Genomic DNA, 27,271 nt, shown 5'->3' on the forward strand with positions numbered 1-27,271 from the left:
ATCCCTGGGTGAGGGGGGCTCATCCCTGAGTGATTTGGGCTCATCCCTGGGTGAGGGGGGCTCATCCCTGAGTGATTTGGGCTCATCCCTGATTGAGCGTGTCTCATCCACACGGACTCCCGGCGCGGGACCCGCAGCCCAGCCCCGCCACACGGCGTCACGCGCCCCCCGAGGGCGGGCCCCGCCTCCGCCTCGGGCCAATGGCGGCCCGGCTCCGCACGGCCCCTCCCGCCGCCAGCCAATGGCGCGGGGGCCCTGAGAGCGGGCGGGCCGTGGGCGCGCGGCCGTTGGGCTCCTCGGGCCCCGCCCCTGTGGGCGGCGCGCGGCGCGCCCGGCCCGGCCCAGCTCGGCGGCGGCGGCGATGCGGAGCCGAGGCGAGAGGAGCCGCGAGTAGAGCGAGCTGAGCCGCGCCCGCGCGTCAGGCCGGGCCACAGGTACGAGCCTCGGCCCCGCAGGGGTCCGCGAGCTGGCGAGAGTCGCGGCGGGGGGCTCCGAGGCGCTCGCGGGGCTGCGGTGCGCCGGAGGGATTTCCCGCGGGAGGGGTCGGCGGGCGAGCGAGGGGATGCGGCAGGTGCCTGGCTGTGGCCGCTCGGTCCCGGGAGGGCCCCCGTTCCCGGCCTCCCCGGCGAGCCCCCCGGGAGCCGCTCCCCTGCCCGCGGGGCTCCCTGGGGCAGGCGGCTCCGTGCGGGCAGCGCCGCGTCCCCGAGACCCCCCCGCGGGCGGCGGCGGCCGTGCGGGAGCGGGCGGGGGAGCCCACGGTGGATCTAATCACGGCGAGTGCTCCGGCTTTTGAAACCTGCCGGGCTGCCGGGATTCGTTGCGCAGAGCTCGTTCTGACAAGTAATGGATGTGACTGAGCCATTAAGGGACACCGGGCTGCGCAGCCGGGCTCTGGGGACCTATCAACTTCAGTTTATGGGGTATCGGGAACAGGAGGCGTTTTTCTGAATTGGCTGGTAATAACTTAATTCACCTGTGAGGCTAGCTCCTGTTCATGCCTACATTTAATCTGTGTGGAGCAATAAATGGCTATTAATTTGTCGCGTTGCATGTGGAGAAGGTAGATGATATTTGAGGAAGGAGCAGGGAAGAGCAGTAGGGGCTTTGGTATGCTACTTGTGTGCTTTCACTTCTGAATTCCTAGCTTCGGTCTGTTTTACCTGTGTTTATAACAACCTGCCTTTCTCTGCTTCCAGAGCTTTTTAATTGATTTGATTTCTTAAACAACTTGCCATATCTTTGCTTTCTTCCCTCTGAATAAACTGTTGAATAACTTCAGGGGCAATAGCTTTCAATGATCATAGAACTGGCAAAGTTGGGAGAGATCTTTAAGATCAAGTCCAACCATGAACCCATCAACACTGTCACTGTAACACTTAAAGCACTAAACCATATCACCCAGCAACAGAATTCTTCCCGTTGAAGAAGACTGAACAGTCTGGACAGTGGTGATCGACATCGTTAGACCTCATGGTTGTTTTTGGTAGTTGAATTCAGAATTTGTTTTTTACGGTTGGGTTTTCTCGATGAGATCTAGAGCTCTTATTTTAAGTTTACTTAGCTCAAGAGCCCCATTTTCCTGAGGCACGTTGTTTGAACACATGTAGGTATTCATTTTTAAAATATAGTAATTAGAATTTTGGTATGAGGTATTATGATGCGTTATCAGGTCCTTTTTATGCAGGGATGTTGTATCTTGGCCATATTTATAGAAATATTTTACTTAATTTGCTACTAGGTTATTCACTTACTGAAAGTATTCTTTGTCCTTAATTGATGTGGATGATCAAATCTATAATCTCACTTAGAACTAGGATTTTGCTAGATGTCACTGTTTGGATTAAGATTTTTTGCATTCAGGGTGTGTGACTGCAAGTAGCTTCTAAAAGCTGTCTTAAAGCAACAGTTAATTTAGAGTTTGTGATTTAATCGTGCAGAGCTAGGAAATGAGTGAATGAGAGTCATCGGTTTCAACTGTGCCAGTTTATTCATCTATATGAAAAGGAGTAAACCAGTAACCTAAATGCTGAGGAGGTGATTTAAATTGTTTCAGACATTGACTAGGTTTGGACTTTATTGTGAATATGTTTATATTTACATATGTACACTTAAAAGGAGACGGGAAATCCCAGAGCTGCAGATTGCTTTCAGCTGGCAAAGTACATCAAGGAATGGTTGCTGTATGTTTACTCTGTTCTTGTTCTCTATGCATCCTCTAGCAGTACTTATTAGAAACAAGATACTGTGTCAGATGGACCTTGAACCTGAGTTAGTATTGCATTTTTGTGTTTGTAATAAAATGTTTTCTGTGTAGGAGCACGTCATTAGGAAGTTAAATTTTAAATTAGGCAGGTGTCAGAGCTGGAAGTTTTTAAGAGTACAGTATAAAAGTTAATACCAGGTACAGAAAAAGCAGGCTAAGGAATGTACTATTGCTTTGGAAGTTTATTTGCATTTTTGTTAATACCCCAACACCTGATAGGAAATGGTCACAAGTATGTTTTATAAGTGGCAACTTCCAGTCCTTTCCTGAGTGCCTTATAGGAGTACTGTGCTTCTCACGAAGATAATGTTAAATCTGCTGCAACTCCCATTTTATGATGTTGCAGTGTTGCCTTTCACTGAAACTCCAGCCTTAGTTCTGCTTTTATGCCCTGAATCTTCCTTTTTTGTGTGCAAGCACGTGGGCCACCCATGAGCCTTTCGTTTATCTCTACCATGTCGAAGGGAACAGAAGGGATCTATAAAAACTCGTTCAGTAGCATCTTCCCTCCAAACTGGTTCTTCTTTGTGAAGTTTTACTGTGGAACTTGCTATGATAATGAGTGAAAGCAGGGAAAAAAATCCAGTCTTGCTGCTAGCAAAGTGTCTGTTAGTTGCCTTCTAGAGTATGTTTTGGAAAGTTGCTGCAGTGAGTTAAGCAAGTTTGACCATCTAGAACCACATGAATTATGTGTAGGAGTGATGAAAGCTTCCCACATAGTTGTGCTAATGCAGTTTAATCCCAGGCTATGGTGTGTATATTCTTCCTGAGCTCATCTCCTGCTTGCTGCTGGTTGTTGTTTGTTAAAGAAAAGATGGAGTATATTAAATTGTGTCCTCCTAATTTTAGTCTTGGAAGTACAGTAATATAACTGAATTTATTTATACCTGCTTTTAGTGGATTGTCAACATTTCTATCACAAGTGATATCATATACTTATCTAATACAGTACCTTGCCCTGTATTACAGAAATAGACGGGGCGCAAACATTACTTAATACACTTCAAATAACTTTTACACTGCAGTATCCTTAAAAGCCCTTCACAGCCCAGACCACTAGCTCTGTCCCATATCATGTTGGCCATATGGCAGGTCTGAGAACAGCTCTGATGCCATATTTTTGTATTTTACTGAATCATTTTTGAGCATTACCATGAGGTGTTAAGTAAAGTTCTTCGACAAATGAGTTTTCAAAGACAGTAATAGATGATAGATACATTGACATGCTCTTTATTTTAGCTGGCAGTCTTGCATTTAGGGGAAACACATCAGAAATAAAAAATAAGGCTGAATATGCCCAAAACTTTGATGTTCTTGAATATCTGCTTTTGTTATGCTTAACTACCAAAGAACACAACTTGAATTTCCCTCCCAGTTTGGTAGGCTAATGTGTTCTTAAGCAGTATCATTAAGCAGACTAGTCTTTGGGACTCTGGATTTTGTCCTGAAAATGTTTTATCAATCTACGTTATGAATCATGGCTAGAATCAACCTTATCTCTCAGCTGTAAGCTCTGAAGAAAAGATAAGTTGTTTTTAGGAGGAGTAGGCAGTGCACAATAGACATTTGCTGGATGTTGATGTGCACAGCCAGTTATGGTCTGGAGGTTATTGCTGACTTTCAAAGCAGAGTAATCGGTTGTCATGAAGCAAAGAAATGAGCATCTTTACGACAGGCAGGAAGTCACAAGTACTTAAGGGCTTTTAATGTGGGCACATTCAGTGCAGTGGTAGAAGGCTTACACCTAAAATTTTGTACCAGAATTTGCATATCGTTCATGTATAAAATGGGATTATATGTCTGAAGTCTTACAGATGTTTGTATATTAGATAAAGCTTACCTGTACCCATTTTGAAATAATTATTTTGTTTAATTATAATTTTAAGACCAATTTATCTAGGATGGGTATGGAGGCAGAATACATACACAGTTTGAAATCCTCTCTTCCCCTACCTAAAGTAAATGTTTTGACTTCTCTTGTCAGTCATCAGTTTCTTTAGGGCTTCATAGAAAATCAAATATTAACTACTTTAAATTTATTCTCCTAAGATTTAGAATGAAAAAAATGCAAATATGTAGTATTTCCAATACTGACTAGAATGTCATATTACTGTTAGCTTTTTCCTTTTCTTTCAGATTCCATTGACTCTTAGTTTGGCAATCTGCAAAATGCATTGTCTTATGCTGCTGTTGAAGTGAAAACAGTATCCAGGTAGGACTCCCTTGTGATGACTCTTGCTCATTGTTTTCTGATACTGAATTAGGCTGTTGCCCGCTTTCTGCTGTCCTGAGCAATAAATAGATGTGTGTAAATCAGTATTAAAGACCAAGAATAATTTCCTATCGTGCTTACTGTTAATAAATAAACTTGTGAAAGTGTTGTACCATTATGTGGTATAAGTATTGTGTGTTATCTAACTATGTACTACTTTATTGACTTGTAAAGACAATTTTTTGACTCTTTTTTGAGTCAAGAATGACTAAATTTTCTTATGTTATTTCATCATGTATGATAGGAGAAGCTTTGAAAAAACAGGAAAGTATTGCAAATACAGCCAACAGTTAGTGATGACATGTTGCATTATAAGTGTAGCAAGTTTAGGCCTGGAGTAAAACTGCTTCAGATCTAATAATTGTGTCTCAGATTTTGAAAACACACATGTCCATTTACAAAAAGAACATAGAAAACCTTTATTGCTTTCATAATGTATTATGTTTGGTAGATTAAGCTTGGTTTGGCTAGTGAAGCTATTCTGAGAGGAACAATGTAGTTTCAGATATGAAATGCAGAGCTGGTGTTTCACAGACAATATGCCATGAATGCTATCTAAAGAAACAGACTTGACATTGCTAATTATATATGAGAGTGAAGTATATTTATTTCACACATCGATGTGACCGAATCAGAAACTTCAACTGGCATATGGAGAGGGTTTTTTTGTGGTTTTAGTAAACACCTTACAAGTTAAGCTGATAAAAAGCCTTGCTTATTTATCATGGCCCAGGAGAGCTGGAAAACAAGAACTAAATCTGGTCTTATTCTGAATCTAAAGAAAGTCCTGAATTTCTTCAGAGATTTGACAGATACAGTAATGAAGATTTTCAGTGGCTTAACAGATAACTGTGATAGACGTTTTCAATGAATAGCTGTTCATGAGCAGTTAATTATCTCATTGTAGTGTGGGTCATTTGGGAAGCTGTGAACACAGTTCTGTGTTATGATGGCATTGTAAGTGAAATGTGCATGTGGAGAGGGGAACGCCAGAGCTGCATCATCTTGAAGCTTCCAAGGCTGGAGAAGTGATCCAAACCAACTGCTCATTGAGCAGCTTGCTACTTAATCAACGAGAATGAAGGCTAAAGCTTAACGAAGGTGTGAAATCCCTACTCTAAATCATATCTAAAAATCCTTGCTCCTCCCTTAATGCTTTCCCCTCCTACCAGCCCAAGGCAGTTAGTGCTGCTCCCACCAAGACACACAGCAGCCCATTGTTAGCTGCCTTGCCTGGGGCACACCCTGTCCTCACACTGCTGCTGCTCCCTTGCCCTCTGGGAAGCCCAAAGACCCTGAAAGGAGCCTTTTGCTGCCTAGTCTCCAAGGTTAACTGATTCAGTAAATCTGTGTTAGCTCCAGTACACATTGAGCTAACCTGTAACTTTAGTCCAGTATTTCATTCCCTATGGGGATGGGAGCATCCAGTCTGTATCACAGAGCTTGTAGGCTTCTTGTTCAGAGATTGGTTACTTCTCCAAGGATCCAAATCTGTGACTTTAATAACATCAAAATTATACGTGCTGGAAACTTTGTCTTGGTATTGAAATGGTACTACAAGTACTACAGCCCAACAAGCCTGAAAGGGCCCTGCTTGAGCTGCAGTGCATGACTCCCTGCTTCGAAAGCTTGTGGAGTGTTTGAAATATGATACAGACAGCGACTTGGACCATCTTCCAGCTGCCTCCACCAGTCTGAGCAAGGGTATCGAAATGGCAAGCAAACCTCAGAGGATAAAACTGTGAATGGCATGCTTTGAGCCAAATGCTGAAGGGTGCCTTTGGTCCCTCATCTGACTGCTGTGAGAGTCATGTGTCTGTGCCGTGGGACCTGGTGAGACAGCCTGGGTGCTTCCCAGGGAAGACTGGCTGGCTTCAAGAAATCTTAATGATTAAAATAATTTTCCTGACAAAATTGAGAGCAAAAATCATGTGCAGCAGCTGAGTACTGAGGCAAGGTAGAGGTCAGTTGTCCAGCAAACACATTTTTGTATTGAGTGTAGAAAACACAGATGTTTTCCTTTGTTTAGAACCATGGCTGCAACTTGCAAATGCAGGTGGTTGAATGCTGTTGTTGTAGAGATGCTGGGAGATGCTGATGGCGGGCATGCTGTCAGCCAGTCTGAGGGAGAAACTGTCATTGGAAATAGCAGATTTTTCTGGACTGCAACAGTGAAGGAAAATGTCTTCCTGGGCAGTTGGATGTGCAAAGTTCTGCTGTGAGTGCAGCAAAGGGAAGGATTTACAAAGGGAAGGCAGTTACTGGAGGATGGAAGTTAAAAGGGACAAGTTACAAGTGATTTACTGGGAGTCAAATGACCAGATTGACAACTGGAGAAAAGTTGAAAACTTCATTGTGCCAGCTGTGAAGGCTTTTGTTTCCCATAAATTATGGACACTTTTGTAGCACTATGTGCTGTATTAAACATTATCTTAACTCCTGATTTCATGGCATATGCATTTGTTACTTAATGAAGATAATGAAGAGTCCTTCTCATTAGGGCCTTTTATTAAACTTGTTCACATTGATACATGAAGACTATGAAGTATTTTCATTTCCAAAGGAAAAAAGCTTGGGATGTGAAGAGAAACCAATAAAGAAATTTGTCTGAAAAGAAGACTCTTCAGCAGACATGGCTGTTGAGGAAGAGTTCAAATATTTTAGGTACAGAAAGATATTCTAGCAGAGTTGTAAAACATACTTCTTTATAGATACCTGATTTAAAAAGTCATGTGGAGGCATTAATATGACATATTTGGATTTTGAAAAACCTAGCCCACACAGTCCTCCAAAGCACAGGAGTGTTAGGAAATACCTGTTAGGAAAGGCTTGCAAACTCAGTAACCTTTTCTCACAGTAGAAGCTGGCATCAACTAATTATATTAAATAAAGTCATAGAATACCAAGGGAACGTAAGAAATTTTTCCAAATGCTCTTTTCCTTTTTCCTCATATTTAGAGAAGAATTGTCTGGGGTGTGTGTGTGACCCAAATCAGCTCTAGTTGGTTATTATTACCTTAAATGACTAAAAAAAAGCAGAGAGAAACATAACCAACGTGTAATATGAAGATGGGTCATCGCAACCCAGTAACTCTGTACCCAGTGCTTTACTTCTACCTCAACAAACCAAAGGTGGTAGCTTTTTCTTATGGTCCAGAACTAAAACATCCTGTAGGAAGATAGGTTTAAGTAAATACTTCATTTAACTGCTCTGTGAATAGAGTCAGATAGCAATTGTAACACAGTGTTTAATTTTGTAGCTTTATTGTGTAGGTGGACATGTGTAATCGGTGATGGCTGTTGAGTAAATGTCATTTCATTCATGTTGAATTTGTATTTTACTTCTCAGACTTTCAGATTTACCACACTATTTAATGAATTCCAGATAGCTGTTTTGACTTCCTATGGGTAATAGCAATTACACTTGAAAGAAAACAAGAGGTATTCTGGTTTCTTTATCCAAGGACTAAGCTCACCATTTTAAGTGCTGCTAACTTACATCAGGGAGTTAAATGTCCCACCTTATTAAATCACTTACTCTGTCTTCTCTAAAGATTTAATTTAGTTTTGATATGGCATTAATATTTAAAATGTATGTATCAGTTTAATAGACACATGCATTACTTATCAAAACACTGCAGCTTATAAGCTTATAAAAACAAACCTGCTGTCATCACAGGTGAAAGTCTAGAGTGACATGTAGTGCCAGGAGGTGTGTTGTACATTTTCACAAGCTGTTCAATTGGGATGGTGAGTACTTCAGGAAGAAAAAACAGAAGTTGTGAATGCCTCATCCCTGGCAGTGTTCAAGGGTGGGTCGAATGAGGTTTTAAATAACCTCATCTAGTGGGGAGTGTCCCTGCCCACAGCAGTGGAGTTGGAACTAGGTGACTGTAAGGTCCCTTCCAACACAAACCACTCTATAATTCTATGAAAAAATCATCTTGATAATATAGATGGAGTATCTCCAGATTCCTGACAAGGAAACATGCATGCCCATTGATATGGTCTAACACTAACAGACCACAGTAACTGGGAAGTAAGAAGTAATTGGACCTTCTGTGTCTGTTCAGTGTGTTTGCATAAATAGTTTCTACTGTGTCAGAGCACCTATGTTTTAATGGAGATTTCGTACATTTTCCCACATTGTAAAAATCTAAGTAATAAATTTAGTTATCCTCAATTGTCTAAAAGCAAATCTCTTCTTGTGTGTGATACTTATGGTTTGACATTTGTTTAGCTGCTAATTTGCAGCTCATAAGGTCACTCAGCAGTGGGATAAAAATAAGAGTGTGTCTTTCTTCCAGTGCCTGCACAGGCATGGTTGGAGTTGCTGCAGTCTGTCTGCAGGATTCCAGCACGCTTCTGTTGCTCCTGGTTCCCAGGCTACAAGGGCAGTGTCCTCACTACAGAGGCCAGACATCTTCATCCCTGTCCTTGCACTGGGGTGCTTCTCATTCACTGGCAGGTCAAATTCAAATGCTATTTCTTTTATTTTTAGGTGTGCATTTGAGAGGACAGCACATAAAGGGCTAAACTTTCCCTTTGTGCCCTCCAATTAGTGTGGGCCTTACAACCCATGTGCTGTCCATCTCACAGGAATCAGAAGCATATTGGCAGCTTCTTCTCTCAAGCAGGGCTAGATTTTGATTCTGCTTTAAAAACTGTTAATGTCTCTCTACTGTTGTTCCTTATATCATGTCCTGAATAGTGAAAATTAGGAGAATATCTATCTTCCTATGTATATATTCTGTTGCCTTTAGAAAGAAATAGATCTCTCTGTAGTTCTTGGAATGCTTTTTAGAGGCATTAAATAATATATTGTTCTGAACTGGTAAGTAATAATATGACCTTTTCTTCTTGAAAACTCATTCTTGAGTAGTATGCCAAGATGCCACTTGAATGCTTGTCTAGAGATATGAGATTTGATATGGGTGTGTGACAGGCACACATAGCCTGCCTTCCCAATGGAGAACAAGCCACAGCCTGACCGAAAGCCTAATGTCTAATTACCTCATGCTAAATCTTGTGGTATTTTTTACTGTGTTATAATAGGAAAAGTAATCCAAAATCCAGTGTTTACATGTTGCAGATCCACTCACAAATCTAGACACTAGAAGTTACAAACACATGGGAAACTACATATTTTCCCTTCTGTTTAGTTAGATAATCTTTTTTCAGGGGGGTTGGATGTTTCTGTGCATAAACTCTTGCTCATATGCATGTCTACTGTACAGAAAATTCTTTCATGATGTATATATTTAAGTATAAGACAGTCCTCACTGCAAGGAGACTGAATGTGTGTGTATATGTGTGCATCTGCAGCTGTTGCCAAGGGAAATACCTGACCCTGAGTTTCAGATGATTGTTGCATCAAACTTCTCTCACTAATGAGTCTTCCCCACCTTCCTCTTCAGTGAAACCTTTCTCAGGCCAGGGAAAAAACCAGAAAGAGTGATGAGCTGCAGAAAGGAAAATGTCAGATGCTTGCCAGTCTTTTAGTAGAATTAGCACATTTCAGGAGAAGATTTTTCTGAACTTCTGCTAGAAAGGAATGGAGAAGTAGTCCTGGAAATAGTAATGCTAAAGGAAAAGCTCATCTAATCCACTGGATCCTAGAGGAATCTTATAACAAAAGATGGGTGGTAAAAACTTTAAATAAAAGCCTATTTCTAAAGGGTCAAGGGATGAGCTATTCAGATCACCAGATGAGGAGCTGGCTTCAGTCCTGACATGAATTGATGTAGTGCTACCACAGCCTAGGTCAGTGGTTCCCAGTCAGTAAGTTGCATTGTCATGGGCCATAGTGTTTGTTCTCTGTTTCCTGTTCTTTGTTAGGCAATGCTGAAGAGAGAACAAGCAGTATTGTCAGGCTAGCTTGGACTTCTCCTTGTAGTAATTCTTAACTGATGCTGAGACGTTTCTTCCCTGTAGCTAAACTGGGCTGTGTTCTGGCAGTCAATGTGAGGTAGATTTCTTTCTCTCTTGCTGATGTCTTATCAGAGAGTTCCTGATCTGACCTATTTTCATGGGAGTCTTTGGCTTATGACTTGGCATACGATTGTACCAGCTCCCAGAATGTCCTACGTAATTTTGCAATCTTGGAATTAAGTATAAATGAAGAAAAAAGAACCTTGACAATAAAAACTGCAAGTTTTTGTGACTATCAGCTTGAAGCCTAGCATAAACAACTATTCCCGAGATCCCCAGTCATATTTCCAAGACAGTATTTCAGAAAGTATTGTTTCAAAATAATATACTAAAATATGGCTGCACTACTTGGGACACAGCATTCCTGTGCTGTCATTGCAGTGACATAGCAAAATAATTCAGGCTGCCTGGAAACTCAACAGGATTGAGTGTAGGAGACTAATCAGAATATCTGAAAGGGGATTCTGTAAATTGTTTGTGGGTGCAGTTTTGGAAGAAGCAGAAGACACAAAGCAAGAGTGTTTTGAGATGGGTGCAGTTCTTAACATCTGCATATTTTGTTGGTGCTGTAAGTTAGATTTGTATAGACAGCTTTTCCTTTTATATGCTTTGCAGTACTTACAGTGTTTCTGAAGAGTTCAGTTGCCTTTTTTAATGCTTGCTTTAAGGGAAAGACCTTTTGTGATACAAAATATTCTTGGTAACTTTATTCCACCTTAAGGTAAGTTTCTGCAAACATGAATTATACTTTAAGAAATTTGTGCATTTACAATCTTGTAATATTTAGAGAAATGAAAACCAGTTCAAGTAGATTTCATCCTCCAGTTTGTTTACTTTTGTATCAGACTGCTAAATGTCAACATTTGTCAGAGGCCATATATATGATTTTGTTGTAGTTCTGTATTTTGTAATCTAACACTCTGGCAAAATAATTCAAACAATCTACAAACGGTTACCTGAAATTTATCTTAGCAGTATCCAATATATCCTTTGCTGTATGTGATGGAGAGAAATGCAGCTGAAGTTGAGATGAGTATTCCCACTTCATGGTACATGGGAGATAAACTGGTGGATTATGAGGAGGCTATATAGAGGCCAAGAAGCAGAAATCCTTTGGTACTTCCAGATGAAAAAGGATCAAGGACTTGATGTGGAGTTTCAACAAAGATGTGAAAGTGGTCATTTGAGCTTGGCATCTGCTGTTAAGGACCTTAAGCTTGCTGAGGTTAGTAGGGTAGGTCAAGTAAAATGTGTCTGTTTATTCTCAGCAGGGGCTAATGGGAGGTCTTTTGTGGTATCTTGCAGCATACCTTTTTTCAAACCTTTCTGAATTATGCAGTCACATGTCTAGAATATTCTATAAATCAGATCTGTAGGCTCTTCTCTCATAGTGAATAAGAGTTTATGACAGGGTTAAAAACTGGTATTCTATTATAAGCAGATGAACTAAAATGGTAGGAAAATGCTGTGGTATGATATAAACAAACTGAAAATGGACTGTAATGCTGTCTTGCAGCTACCATGCTCTGTGCTTCACTAAGAGAATAAAGCTAAGAAAAATACAGATTGAGATTAATTTACAGAAACTGTATGACTCAGATACAAGTTTTATTCTTGTTCTGAAAAACTTTTTATGGGTTTAACCACAACAGTTTTGCAAGGGATAGGGATAGATCTCCAGACGTCAAACAAATTGAAAGGCTGGTATGCCTGAAAGACTCTCTGCTTTTTCAAGTTATAAAGTCTAATAGAATGCGACTAATGTTTCTGCGGCTGTTCTGTCTAACCAATTGTCTTAGACCGTCATGATTGCTGTAGTTTTTCTGGTTAATGACATGAAGGTAAAAGGGGTGATTTGAACCTTTCAACAGCAAAGCTGTTTCTGACTCCTCCTGCCTGAGATGAAGATAGCAAGGGTTATAGAAAATAAAGAGCCTGTTGAGCATACTAGATGTCATATTGTTTGGGGTAAGATGATCTGCTGTGTGTGTGCAGAACGCTTGGGGTGCAGATCATAGGACTGCCTGGTTGCATGGAGACCAAATAACCTGAGCTCTTTCAGATTTGTGAGTGCTGCATGAGAGGTTTGCTTTCTGCAGAGGCAGCATGAAATTATGAGAAGTGAAGTTATGGGTCTAAGACATTTATGAGAAGATACTCTGTGAAGTTTATTCTTGGCAAAGTTTGTCCTGCTGTGGTGTTAATAATCTGGTTTTGCTTTCTGTGGTATAATTATTCTGGGGTATTACCTGACAGATGGTTATATCTTGGAGTTGTATCAGAATGATGTTATTTGCTTGACAGTTATTGTTCTCTTAGGAACATGGGACAGGAAAGGACCTGCCTATTCATCAAGTTTATTTTCATGCTTTTGTAGGCTTTATGTCATACAGACATAGACATATGGAGTGCTGTCTTAAAAGCAGCTGAGCCTTTTCCCCTCACTATTTTAATTAGAAGCCTCTTCCAGTGCTAAATTCCTCAACATGATGAAGCTGCTTACAGTGTTCAACCTAAATTTATTCATCATCAGTTGGTAACTATCTTGTGCCAAGATTGTCCTTTTAAATAGATTTTTCTTACTGTTATAATGATTTCAGGGTTTTTATACACAGCCCTTGCTTTTCTGCTCAGCTTTATTTTTGTTAGGCTAAGGCCAAGTCCTTGCAGCCTCCCTCAGTTCTGTGGAAAGTAGAGCAAAATGAAGGAATGGGTAGTTGGAGACTTTTCAGCTTTCACGTAGCAGGTTTTTCCAGTTCCTGAAAAGGGTGTGTCTTATTCTTTGTACTATTGTTGATAAAAGTGAAGTGAATAGTAGCTTCCTTGTTATTGCAGTGCACCAACAGAAACACAGATAAAAATTTTGTATTTTACACTTTCTGAAAATTTTCTGTGAATGGCAAGATTGTTCAAACAGTAGGGACTCATGGTATATCCTCTGATTTAGGAATGGAGACAATCCTATGAAAGTGGTGTTGAAAGGCAGGCAGATGTTTGATTGCCTCAAGTGCGTGGGTTCCATTTTGTGTTTTTTGTGTTTTTCCTTAGGCTGTTAAATGTTCAGATCAGTATTCTGTGGCTGATCTGTGCACAGACGAATTCTTAGTGCATTTTTAATGACTTACTGCTAAAATATGTGCTATGTGAAAGATACATTAGACCTGTTACAAAGGAATAAAAAACTGGAATTATGTTTAAATATTTTTATGACTAATATTTATACACACGTGCTACTTGTAAGGCTCTCAGTAAATCAGTATGCTCTTCAGACATTTATATTTGAAAGATATTAATGGAAGGTGTAAAAGGCAGATATATTTTTCAGAATTTAGCAACAAAATTTTAAGAAAAAAAAGTTAAAAACTTCAGTAGGAAAACCTGACCTAATTTCTTCCCATTTAAAATCCTAAAGGCTGTTGTGTTGGAAAACATAAAGCAAGTACTGTTTAAAATGCAGTGGAAGGTTTTATGTCCTAGGTTTTGACAAAGAACATAAGCCTTGTAATGTTCAACACTACAGCTCATAACAATCAGGCTCCTGGCTAAGAAAGTATGGAGGCAGGTATCTGAGGACCATATGATGATGAGATTCTGATTTCCTGATTAGAATTTGAAATCTGTAACATGGAGCACTGGTACAGTGAAATTGGTTGGTAGGAAACCAGGGTATACTGTAGACATTCATATGACCCTTACTTTTATCAGAAAATAAATCCCATACCCCTTTCTGCAGTTTTCTCTTCGGAAGATGCTTTTAGTACCTATCTTATATCTAGTAGTCTAGCAGTTAAAATTAGCTGGTGAGTCCAAGAAGTAGGAGACCTTGTTCCTGAGTCCTTCTCAACCTGAGGGCTTTCAGCTCCACATTCTTCTCTTCCCAGAGTGCCATAAGCCACTGGTTTGTGTGTAGGTAGGGGATCTTACCACCACTCTGCAGATTCAGACTTCTTGCCCACTGTCTGGAATCCATCAACATGCATTTCTGACTGTGTTGTAGAATCATCAAATTGTTAAGCTTGGAAAAGACCTCTGTGATCATCAAGTGCAACCATTAACCCTGCACCACTGTGCTCACCTCAAAACAGTGTCCCCAAGTGCCATGGTCAACTTCCTCAGGGAGGATATGGCAGTCCTGTGCAAAGTATCCTGCAGGCTGATGTGTCAGGTGTTCTCTTGAAGCATAGATTCAGTTCTTCTTGCTTTTCCAGGAAAGCAAATTCTGCACCTGGAGAGCAGGAGAATCACCATCTAAACAGTCTGTTTTTATTCTAATGGAGTATTTTTAGCAGTTCTTTGAGTACTGTTTCCTACTTAATGTTTGACTAAGATACTGTAATAACTTGAGATGCTGTAATAAGGAAATTGAATAGTAATGGCCATCATTGATCATATCACTTTTAGGCATGAAATTTGAGTTGTTTCAATTCAGGGCTTTATTTTTGTTTTCCCCCATTATCCTTTTCTTAAAAAAAAACCCATGTATGTATCTTTTTTTTCAAAGACAGACATTGTGATTTTGAGTCCTGATTCAGGAAAACAGACAGGAATTTATAGCTGTTATGGTTTAAAATAAATAAAAGACAAAACCCAAGTGTGAATTTACTTGCAAAGTTAAATAATTTTTTTTTTGTTTCTAAGTGGTGACATAATGCTTTTGCAAAAAGCCTCCTATTCTGCTTAGTTAAAGAAGGTAAGATTATAGTGAATGGGAGACCTTAGAAGAGGGTAACCTAGCTGGGAAACTTACTGTTAAACTTCAAAATAATTCAAAATTTTTTCTTTGCATTTTTCTGTGTTGTTTTGGTTCCCAGTGTGATAAAAGTTAGGCTTCTACCTGGGCAAAGTTGTCATAGAATGACTTTCAGTCAACCTTGTCTCTTAAGGAGTTGCTTAGCTTGAAAGTGAAAAAAGACTGGGAAGAACTTTGCTCAGTGAAAAAAAATAAAATAGTTATGCTAACTGCTGCTTTTTAGCTTCAGCCTGCTAAATCTTCTGTTTCTCAGTGTAAGACAATGGTTTCCTTCATGCATGGGTGAGTTCTTTAAAAATACAATTCCTGCATGCTATGAAGCAGAATTCATTAGAAAAACATGTTGAACACTGGTATGATTGCACACTTTTGGGATTGGCTGTAAAGCAGAAGGAAACAATGTGTGCCCAGACAGCCATTATGGGATTGGTTTTAGTGTCCTGTATTGTGTGGAATATGAAGAAAGGGCAGTCTGTACATCTGATCTGCAAGACATCTTACCTTAAAGTGGTTTAGTTTTCATAGCTGGCACAGTTCACAGCAAGGAGCATATGTGCAGTGTCTGAGATAACTCAACATGGCAGCTTCTGCCAAATTTCACTCATGTTTCCAAATGTAATATTATGCTTATGTCCTATTCTGTCTCTGGCACTGAATTAAAACAGCACCTGTTAATATTAAGAATAAATGAAGTTACTGTAATGTTGAGGATAAAGAGGTTTTGGTGAAAGAAAGTTGGATATGAGATTTAGATTTCCTGCTGAATTAAATATTACAAGTGGTGGTATTCTACTTCAGTTTTATTTAGAAGTCAGAAAGCAGTGTTACAATGTTAACACACACCTTTTTACTTAGATCTTCTTTCATGAGCTGGTATTTGCTGTTACTGAGTTCAAATGCTTTTAAGAAATAATGTGAAACACAGGAACAGCATTTTTGTTTCTGAGATAAGTGTTTTTTTCAGAAGCTGTGCATGTTGGCTGATTCTCATTTGCATTTACATCAGCTTTAGCAGAGTTGTGTAGCTTATTGGTGTTCCTCTTCAGTCTGACAGCTGAAGAATAGCAGATGTAAGTATGAACATTAGGCTAAGGCTTGCATTATGCAGCCAACAATCATTTGTTCTGGTACTCTGGAGTACAAAGTAAAATTTGTAAAACACAGATTTCTTTCTGCTTCAACCAGTGAATGTTGCTAAGTTTTCTGGGTTCAGTTCTACTTTTGGGTAGCACTGAAATTACTAAAAGCAGTGAGCCACTTGTATTGTGGATGTTACTGCTATGGGTAAAGAAGGGTAATGCTATTGATGCACAGTTGTTTTTCTACTACCATAGGTGTCTTTCAGGATGCTGTCTCAAAATAGTGGGTTTTCTTTAAGACTAAAGAATACATTGTAAAAAAGATCATTCTGGACTCTATAACTGAATTTCTCTTAGAAGTGGTAGATAAAGGATAATGATAATCTGAGCACTGTTCTGTTTCTAGTGGGAAGAAAGATGTGGGGACAAGAAGATGATAATTCCTTTATTAAGATTTTGGCAAGGAGATGACTGGGAAAGAGAATCCTCTCTATTGCTTCTCAGAATGAATGTTGTATGGCTCCTTGGATGGGAAAGCAGGAATAGCTATTTGTCAAGGACCAAGAGATCCAATGGGATCTTAAAGAAATTGGGCAATGTCTACCTTGCACTGAGAAATGTGATTTACATGACAGATTCTCCAAAAGACTAATTGTGGAGGAAGTTGTCTGGGGAGAGCTGGTTGTGTTCCTTGATATGACAGTTCAATACTTTCATCTCCTAATATCCATAATGAAAAGCACTGAAAAAAGAAACTATCAGAAAAAGAGCAGGAGAGCTAGTGTTTTCAGTTGAAGAACATTGGTTTAGAATTTCTTGTGAATGTGCATTGCTTTCAGTGGAATTAATGGAGTAGGAAAAACCTGCCTTCCAGATTTTGTGATGATAGAAGTACCTTTCTTGTCTTCTTGGAAAACCAGGCTTACTCCAGTTTGATATACTTGTGCCTGGGTGTGTCTTGTTCAAATGTCAGTCCTAACTTAGAAGCTACAGAGGCATCCTCCTCAATAAATCATTACTTGAAGGCAACACACACTAGGACTTTTTTTAAATTGAACTGGGTATTTTTGGACAGATACTATTTTAAGATTATTTTAATGGAAGGGCTTCCTCTTCCTATTTTTTCGGTTGCTCACTCACTGGTGACAGTAGGAAATGAAAGCATTGCATTAGTTGATCTGTTGGGGTACAGAAAAAATAAAGTAATGGATTGTAGTTTGTTTAGAGGGCAGTAAAACCCCTTGTTTTTTACCTACCGTGTTGTTAAGCTCAATGAAAAGCTAAAAAATAATACTAGTAATAATAATATTAATAATTATAATTATATTTTTGTGCACAAACCTAAGTTTAATTTAGAAAGGCTAAATTATTTGTGTGTTGTTTTCCTGGATCATCATTAGCAGTTTCACCCTTTTATGCATTTCAGATGCAGATTGCACAATCATTTGTTCAAGACTGGATTTGATACATTGCCATTTTAAGATTAATTATTCTGACATAGTGTCACTAGTTAAAACTGCAATTGCAACAATTGCAAAAATGTAAAGGAAATTTTTCATTGCTTTCAATGTCTGAATATATACTGTGAAAATTTAAAAAATAGTGTTAAGTTGCATTGGAAAGTATTTTAGTATTATTTCTAGTTTTCAAGTAAATTATTTGAAACATTTAACTTGTAATTTTAAAAAGCTTGCTTTCTTGAATAATAGTATTCATAACATAATGTCATTACCATTTCTAAAATTCCTTTTATGTCTTTTAATGATTTTCTGTGAATGATACCATTGTTTTGTCCCTCACTTGAGCTCATAAACAGGAAAATATTTTCCAGATCCAGCATCATGTCAAGGCTATATTTAAGTCTTAGTCATTTAAAATCCTGTAGTACTATCTGTAGGATATATTCCTTCTTATGGAATAATATGGCATAATCTCTTTTGTCAATTTCTGCAGTGTATTCCCTGTTCTTGTAATACACAGGATCTGGTTGTGCTTCTCTCTGAAACAGAATTCTACTGCAAAGAATTTCCAAGACTGTTGATTTTATAGTATAATTCTTTAGTTTATTCTGCAGAATCCCTCTTTCTAGGTGAGTTCTATACAGAGTGCTATACCTCCCTTCAAAGTCCTTCCCTTGGCTGCTCCTGTCCTGCCTGTCATTAAGTCGCCAGTCATCTGCTGATACATAGGGGCTCAGTCAGCCCTTAATGACTGCCTTCAGATCTTCCTGAGAGCATCTTGAAGCTTTCTGTCACAGAGTACCCTAAACCAAAAGGCAGCTTGACTGTAGCTTAGTGGTGATTTGTTTTCTGCAGTAGGGTGCTGAGGGGAGGTGTCTGCATCTGGTGTGTGCAGCAGTCCCTCGATCAGGGCCCGGAGCTGGGTGATTGCGTTCTGACTGCTCGGAGCATGCCACTGCTTTGGATTCCAAGTAGCCTTGCACTGTAATTTGCAGACATACCTTAATTTCATAGCTGCTGTTAAAAATCTTTTAGCTTTTTACAGGTGGTGTTGTGTAGTTTGTTAGCCTTGAATTGGATCTCAGTCACAAGCAACGTTCTGAAGTAGCCGTCTTGAAACTGTTGGCCAAATACACAATGCTTCCAACCCAAATCTTTGCTATTGGGATCTAAAGTCACAAGCTGCAGTGTTAGTTACAGGTGCTAAGGACTTAAGTGCCTGAATGTTTTCTTACATAGAAGATAATACAACTTCCAAATTGAAATTAACTTGCTTTTTTTGAAATGGGGAGGTTGATCAGGTGTAGAGAAAATAAACAAAGACATGATTGTACTAGAAACTAGGATTATACAAGGCCCAAGAAACAAAGCAAAAACCAAATGCAGGAGTATTCTAATTTGCATTTGAACAGTCGTATAAAAAAACCAAACATCTGGTTCTTAATTTTTTTTTTTTAGTGTGTATAAACTTCTACAAATTTATACAGGAATTGGTCACAAATGTAACAGAGGTAAATATATAGGACAGATGAGAGAAGATGCATCTATAGAAAGGCAGAAGTAGTCTGTGTCTCTATTAATAAGTTGGCAACGGTGAGACATTCCATTTCAAAACAGAATGAAAATGGATCCAAGTGCATGTGCAAACTTACTTTGTATCACAATGTCTGTATATTAATAGAATTCAGAGAAAAGAAGGCAAACTCAATTTGCTAATTTCAGTGAATTGACTAATTCAGCTTCCTATTGAGTAATTGCAGAAGGCATTTTTCATTTTAATGAGTATTCTGAATTCTTTATCTCTTGGTTTCCTCTGCTTCCCATTAGGAATTTGCAGTCTTAAATGTGTTTCGTAGCATTTTCGTCAATATTGTATTTATTTCTAGATCAGTTAAGAAGTGATTGTAACGTGCAATTTACAATGACTAGCTTAAGGAGGTTTTGAATTTAAAGGGCTTTATGTGACCGAGAGTTGTGGTTTAATATGTGAGCTTAGTAAAATCTGCTTTCCTAAATAGGAAAAACATTATAGGAACATTAGAGAAACATTATAGAAGGTGTCAAATGGTAGCTCTAGGGTTTTAAGTTAGATAGATCTTATGTGTCTGAGAACTTGATTTGTTTCAAAATAATAATTTCCTTGTTTTGACATGAATAAAAAGTACTCTGGAGAGACAGCTTTCTGTAATAAATGAACTTGGCTCTTGCATTCTAGAGTGTTCACAAGCTACAGGTAAAGATCCTGCATTTTCTTTGCCGTATTCAACAGATGTGTCAGGGAAAAGAGACATCTCTGCTCAAACATAATACTAAAGTAGTGGGGATTTACATGTTTATTTCAGAGCTGATGTATGTTATTATTCACATCACAGTTTTTCTGCTTGTGATCACTTTCATATGTAGTTTGGAGTTACTGCACTTGGCAATGTGATGTCATCTCTCATCCTGCTTCTGGTTTTGTTTCACTTTTGTCTGGGATAAGCCCAGAAAAATGTGTCTATGCACATCTTAGTCTTTACGAACTGTTTTAACATACATTACTATGAAAGCTTGTTTTGGAATTGCACTATGAAGGAAATGTCCACTTTTGAGGTTTGGGTGACAGGAGAATGCTTGTCTTAAAAAACAGAGGCCAGGATAACTGCAGCAGGGTGGTGAGGCTGTAGATTCATTGTTTTTCCCTAATCAAGAAAGACAAAAGAGATGAAGCATTTTGTAATCAGAAGTAGAGCATGTGTCCCTGTTCCTTCACTCGCTGCAAGTCTCATGACGAGATGGGTGTTGAATTCTGTGACCCAGTTATTGTGTATGGGCAGGTTGGGCCCTGCCTCCTACATACTTGCTGAAATGTTGTGATGTTTCTGAGCTTCTGTACAGGCAGAATAGAAATAAAAAAATCTACAGCCTGTTTCCAAAATCCTGGGCAAAATTACTTCCCACCAAAATTTTGTAAATGCTTGAACATTTGCTTCTTTTCTTGGACTGATGTAATTTTAAATCTTCTGGGATATTTAGCTACTCTAATAAAAAGGTAATGGGGAATGTCATGAAGTGGCTTCTCCATTAAAAGAAAGGTAAAGAAATGAATTTTGATTTGAAATAAGGTGCTCGAAGGAGGACATGAAAGATGATTATAAATACTGGGAGGAAATTAATAGGAAATTATTTATTCACCATTTTGAGAATTTGGGGTACTGAACACAATGCAAAAAAGGCGCTTTACACTTTACATAAGTTATAGAACTTATTTTCACAACCTTGAAAAGTCAGAACAAAAAAATGGGTGAAACAAGAGCTTTTTTTGACAAATCTGTCAGTGTTCATGGTGATAGTCCAGGGTCAGACTGACCAGGTGGCTGCTGTGCTGCTGATTGGTGGGGGAGGAAATAATTTTTACTTTTGTCATCTTCAGTGTGTAGTAGATACTCTGTGCTGGCTCTCCTGAAGATAGGATTCTGTACTTGGGGGACTGTCACTGTGGCTGAATATTGAGTGGTTTGGGGTGTTTCCTTAGTTACTGTTTTTATCTTCTATTCAAAGTTGTCTGAAGAGCAGGAATGTGGTGTTATGCCTTTGCTAGCGTGGGGAAATGTGAATTGGTGGCCTTGGGTCACCAGACAATTTTAGATTATCAATGATTTGCTTTCGTGTTGAGGATGCACAGCTGACTCTCCATCTTCGTGCACATTATTCACAAGTGGATCAAAAAGAACCAAAACTGAGAAGCAGTGGTGGCAATGATTGCAGATACATTCTGGATTAGTAGAAACTTAAGTGACAGAAAATAAGTGCTAGGTATTGAAAATTTTATACTAAAATATGAGTCAGTTACTTTCCCAGGTGTTTTATTTTTCTAAACTTCCTTTTCCATAAAGTATCACATCAAAGTGATCACAGAACAATTGAGATCGAGCATTTCCACGTGGAATGGAATGGAAAAAATCTGTTATCACTGGGTTTCAATTTGTCCTGGTAGGACTGGAAAGACAGCTGTAGAGTGTGCAAGAGGGTGACAAGGTTTTGTTCAGCCTTTCGTCTGTACACACCGTGTGATGGGAATCGGGACAGGTGGTTCCTAGGCAAGACCGGTAATTGTTTTTATTTGCTACGATTCAGGCTTGATGATGGCTAACAAATACATAAACAGACAGTGTGGGTGTCTTGCACTCACTAAAATAATATTTTAAGTATTGTTTTAAGAAATTTTCATTCCTACAGGCCAATTATACCACCACTGATTTGTGGCAAATGAACTTGACCTCTGTGTGACAGCTGAGTCTCTCTGCACAATTAAATAAAACTACATGGATGAAAACATTTAGAAAGTGTTGAGAAGTTTGGTGTGGTCATTAGGTGAGGGATCATTAGGTGTACCTTTTTAGGATCTTAGAACATTTTATGGTGCTCCTATCAACTGCTAAAGGAAAGTTTGTTATATCATTACCTGAATTACATGAAATACAGAAGATTGGGACAGCTGCTTCTAAGGTACTAAGCCAAGTTACAGCCCTCAAAATACTGGAATATGCCTATGTGTTAAAGACATATCCCTTAAATTGAGCAAAGGAGTATTTTAATGCTTGGCATATGAGTGAGAAGGAAAAAAGGAGATTTCTTTTCAGTAATTAATGTCTATATCTGTTTTATAAGGGTGATCATTCAGCATGTAAAATGTTTATTTATTTTTGAGTGTATTTGAGATTGTCCTGTGACATAAACACTGTGTTGACAGAAAAAGCTAGCTCTTTTTGAGCAGCTTGTCCTCAATGCAGTGTAGGAATCTCTTATTGCAGCTGAATTTTGAACTTCCTGATGTCACTGTAGGACATGGAATGATTTACATGGACACGGTTCAATGTATGATAAGGAAAAGGATGATTTTATTTTGTGACTCTAGTATTTATAGATTCTCGACAATGACCAGGGATTGAATAGTTAGGTTACTACTTGGAAAGAATGTATACACATCTATGTTTATAGTTACTATCCTGGGAAAGTGGCTAGAAACTATGAGAACGAGAGCAGAAGGTTTAATTTTCAGGGCAACATCCTGATTCAGCAGAAGGGTTGTTGGCTTAGTGGGGAGATACTTAATTTATAATAAACAACCATCAATTCTGTTTTCATTCTACTCTTCAAAATGAAATCAAAATGCAGTGGAACATATAAATGTGGTTGAGTGTAGGAGCAAAAGACATACAGTGATTCTGTTCATACCAGATACTTCTGATAACTGGGAAGTGTTACCATTTTTGGGGCGGGGGGGCAAAGTAGCAAGATACTTGTTCTTTTTTGTGATGCTTTCAGAGAATTATTTAAAATAGAAAAAATAAAATATAGAGTTACTTTAAACAGGAATATGATACAATTATTTTAGGAAATGTTTGTCAGTAGACTTGTAGATGTTTCTGTCCCATGTTTATATGAGTAGTCTGATCCCATCTTTAGGATGCAAACTGATCTGTCTACTTGTGAAACTAGAAGTGATGCCTTTTATTTCTCCTGCAGTTACCTTTGAAAGCATTTTAAGAATGTGGACAATTTCACTCTTCTCAGAGAGGCTGACAGTATTTTTTTACTTAACTTCAGTGATCGACTAGAAAAAAAAAATGCTTTGCATCTTTGAAGCCAGGAGTGAACAAGTATGTTTCCTTCCTTTTTAGAGAATTCAGGCTTCTGCTGTTGGTATTAAAATATGGAAACTATAGCTTGAATGGAAACTCAAAACAGGTCATGGTTTTGTCTCTCTGTTACATTCTGATAATTTAAAAAACAAAGTATTTCTTCTTTAGATCATGTGAACTTGCTGAACAAAATAAGGCATTTTGGTCCCTAGAAGGTGCCTAATAGGGTATTCCAAAAGCACTGACAACCAGGGGACATCTTTGTTTTATTTCTTTGAAGTTTCTGTTGCAGTCCTGCGATGGGAATGGGGACTGCAATAGGATTCCTTGGGGAGCCTCTGCTTCTCTGTTTGGTACATGGTTCCATCTGTTGAATTAAACCACTTTTGAAAAAATTATATATAGAGTACACATAATAGCATATAGAGACTACAATCAGTTTCTTAATATTTTCCTGCACTGTGTTTTTTTCGATGTGTAAATCCAGTGTCGCTCCCTCAGGTCATCATTAACTTGTTTGTGTATTTGAATTAACTAAATTGGCAGCTGCCCAGCACTCCTGCAGATTAATAGGAGCAAGTTTCACCTTGTATTTTTTGGTCCTTTCATGACTTTGCATGTGACATTCTTTCTGCTGATTGTCCATGCTTAGTTTTTTCTGAGCTGGTATTTTCAAGAAGACGTGGTTTCTTGAAAATGAGGAGAACAAGCAAGGCAGCACAGTTTATTGTGCCTAAACAAACATTGATATAGATCTCCTTCTCCCTTTGGTTAGGCTGATTTGTGTCTTTTCTCCTGGAAATAAAAGAAAAAAAAATTGCATTTTCTCCTTCAGTTTGGAAAGTTTCCTTTCTAGTGCAAGGAGAGCTGTGGAGACTGAGACACACTAAGGTTTTGGAATATCTGTGTATTGTTTAGGAGCGGGCCAGGGAAATGCTATCTTTTTATGTTTCAGATGATGCTGTGTTTCATGTATTCTGCTGAACTGGTTTTGCATCCATGGCCTGCCAAAAACATATGAGCTGAGAAGGCTCTTAAGGATATGTAGCAGAGCCAGTAGTGCCAGTTTTTGTGTGGTCCAAGTGTTGTGCCCTCTTGCTGTGCACCTCTGTGCATGGTGGTAAATGATTGCTGCTGCTTACTGAGCACTGGTGACAAGGATTTGTGCTGGGTTTCAGAAAGCCCCAGTTTGTTCAGCTCCTGAGCCATGGAGCTGTTGATCGTTTGCCATGATAATGTGTGTGGATTTTGTATTAAGACTGATTTTGTAATCAAGGGAAGCTTTTTCTTCACAATCAAATTTGAAAGAATATCAGAATAGTAGTTTTCAGGTGCTGTAATTTTGTATAGATGTTTTGTTGGTCCCATGTGACACAAGATGCTCTTTGAACAGATGTCTCAATCTCAGTTATTCTCAAAGCTGTAAGACTGCAGTAATGCTACATTATTACAGCTATGGCAAGAAAAGGGTTGAGGGAAAGGGAGGGTCAGCAATCTTTATGGCACTGGAAACTGGAATGGAGAACTACATCATGCTCTTGCCTCTGCAGCTGGGGTGTTCTAATGAGTTTAATCACATTTTAATTAGAGTTTCTAGGTAATTAAAATTTTTCTAGAGATGTTGCTAAATATATATACTTGAGTTTGAATTTCCAGTATGCATCTGGAAGCTGCTTTTCAGATATTCTCTCTCTGTTCCACAGAGGCTTAAGTTCATCATAACTGTAGTGTTGCACATACAGGTGTTCATTAAACTGCCCTTAAATGTTAGATCATCTCAAAAAGGGCACTACAGATTAATTGATGCTCCTGACCTAAGCCCATCTGTGCCTTCTCTTCAGATTTGGGGATTAAGTACAGTGATGATCTCTTGTGTATTTTGGAAATGTTTGAAAACTGTAAAACTACACTATAGTATAGAGAAATTATATAAGACAAATTGTTTTGTAATAACCAGATTTTACAACAATTTGTTAGCATTTACTTGAAAATTAATTTCTAGATTCATATTTGCCCTGAAACATCTTGACCTTTTCTTAAGACATTCCTTCCTTTTAGTTAATTACACTTTTTTTCTTACAAAGCTGTACAGTGTACTTTCATACATTTTATATAAGCAGTTGGATAGCTTAATGTGAATTTTCTTATTTTTTAAACTTTTACTGATAAGAACAAAGGGAAACTGTTAATTTTTTAATATAATAACATTTTTGCTCTTAATTTCAGTGGAAGTAGCCAGTAATTATTGAATTGAAAGTATAAAGAATTTAATAATTTTATATTTCAATTAAAATTCAGATGCACATTCCTGTAATAACACTTATTAGTAAATATGAATATAGTTTCATAAAAAAATTAAATACTAGCCTCAATGATAATTTAGTGGAATACATCAAATTTTCCGTCTTCAGAGACAATTCAACAAGCAGATATTCCTGTCATGTTTACATTTTCATTTGTACAAAGGAAAATGAAAACAGCCATTCCTGTGATGAAGTTCTACTCAGTCACTTGTATTTTAGGCTAGTTCTGGAATTCAACTGGTTGAGTAATTTGAAATCAAGGAAATATTCTCTGCATATGTAAAAAGGCCATGATACTATCCAGGGTAGTACTTCAGAAAAATCTGTCCATTACAACCAATTTTAATATATTCTATTGTTAGACTTTAAAATTTAGACAATTCTATTGGATGAATATTTTTATAGGTTCTTACCTTTTGTCACTTAGGGCCATGATTATATACTTACAATAACAGATATCGTTTTGAAATACACGTACTTTTATATTTTTTTAAGTGAGAATTAACTTACGATGTTTCAATATCTTTTAGTATATTGAGCAAGTGGTGTATAAATGCAGAAGCAACAAAAGGTCATCCTGTCTTTAGAACTGCACCTGGCTGGTTTGCAGCAACTTAGGCCAATATGTAAGACATTAAAGATAAATGGAGTACTCGATGGGCATGGGTTGTCAGTGAGTGAGATGGGCCATATTTTGGTTAGTGTGAAGACAGAGAATTACTTCTTACAACTGTAAAACATGGATTTAGATGCAAGATAACTCAATGCTAGCACAGAACATAGATTGTTTCAAGGTATACTTACCAGGTTTTCATAGGAGGAGCCACCTCCACCTTCCACTTCTAAGCTAGTTTTTATGGCGGTGAGATTAGGTATTGCAAGTGTATTCATCAAGGTTTGGAATACTGATAGCAAATTCTTTGGTCATACTTGCTTGCACTTTCAGGGATTCCTTTAGCTCTCAGTGAGTTCCAGGGCAATGTTTTTCCCCATTAGCATCATACCCTTCTCTTCTCCTTTGCACACATAACGACTATTTTGCAGATTGCCTTAAACCCACAGGCAAGGGTGGGTTTATTTGGGGTTGAAAGATAAGAACAGTGAAACATGCAGAACTGCTCATTGCAGACTGTCCTGCTCAGCCACTTCCAAGAAGTGGCTTGGTTGTGTACATCAGGGTGGCTGCTTTCTGGTGTGTCTGCTGCAAGAGATGGTGGTTGGGCTGGTCACTGCTGGCATCTGGCTGCAGGAATCAAGCTGACCAGCTGATACTGGTGGCTTGTCAAACTAGTTAGGTCCCAAAAAGCAAAGGGAGGAGAGTGTTAGCTAGGGTGGCTAGCTCAAGCTCAACCTGTTTGCATCTGTATCCACTGTAGAACAGCACATTTTCATGCTTTTCATGGTTTGAAGAACTTAGTGAGTGCCTAATTGGTATATTTTATTATTTTATTCAGTTATCTACAGCTAGGGGCTTTGCTAATTTTATAGGCACTGCCGTCCCCCCTTGTTTTTAAGTTCCCCTTCATACAGCAGTAATTTATTTTTCAAATACTTGTGCATTTGCACATCAATAACTGTTCCACAAATGC

General features: G+C 38.6%; 1 protein-coding gene across 2 annotated transcripts in view; it reads left to right on the forward strand.

Annotated features, from left to right (window-relative positions):
* Positions 1–320: 320 nt before the first annotated feature.
* The window catches only part of MPP7 (MAGUK p55 scaffold protein 7), a 150,109-nt gene continuing 123,158 nt past the window's right edge, over positions 321–27,271 (forward strand). The window contains exons 1-2 of one of the 2 annotated variants that reach the window (XM_058831589.1): positions 321–434; positions 4,400–4,475. The gene's annotated coding sequence lies outside the window, so the exon portion shown is untranslated. The remainder of the gene's footprint in view (positions 435–4,399; positions 4,476–27,271) is intronic. The other variant, XM_058831590.1, reaches the window with a different exon arrangement.

This window comes from Poecile atricapillus, chromosome 2, assembly GCF_030490865.1.
Source record: "Poecile atricapillus isolate bPoeAtr1 chromosome 2, bPoeAtr1.hap1, whole genome shotgun sequence".
Taxonomy (NCBI): Eukaryota; Metazoa; Chordata; class Aves; order Passeriformes; family Paridae; genus Poecile; species Poecile atricapillus.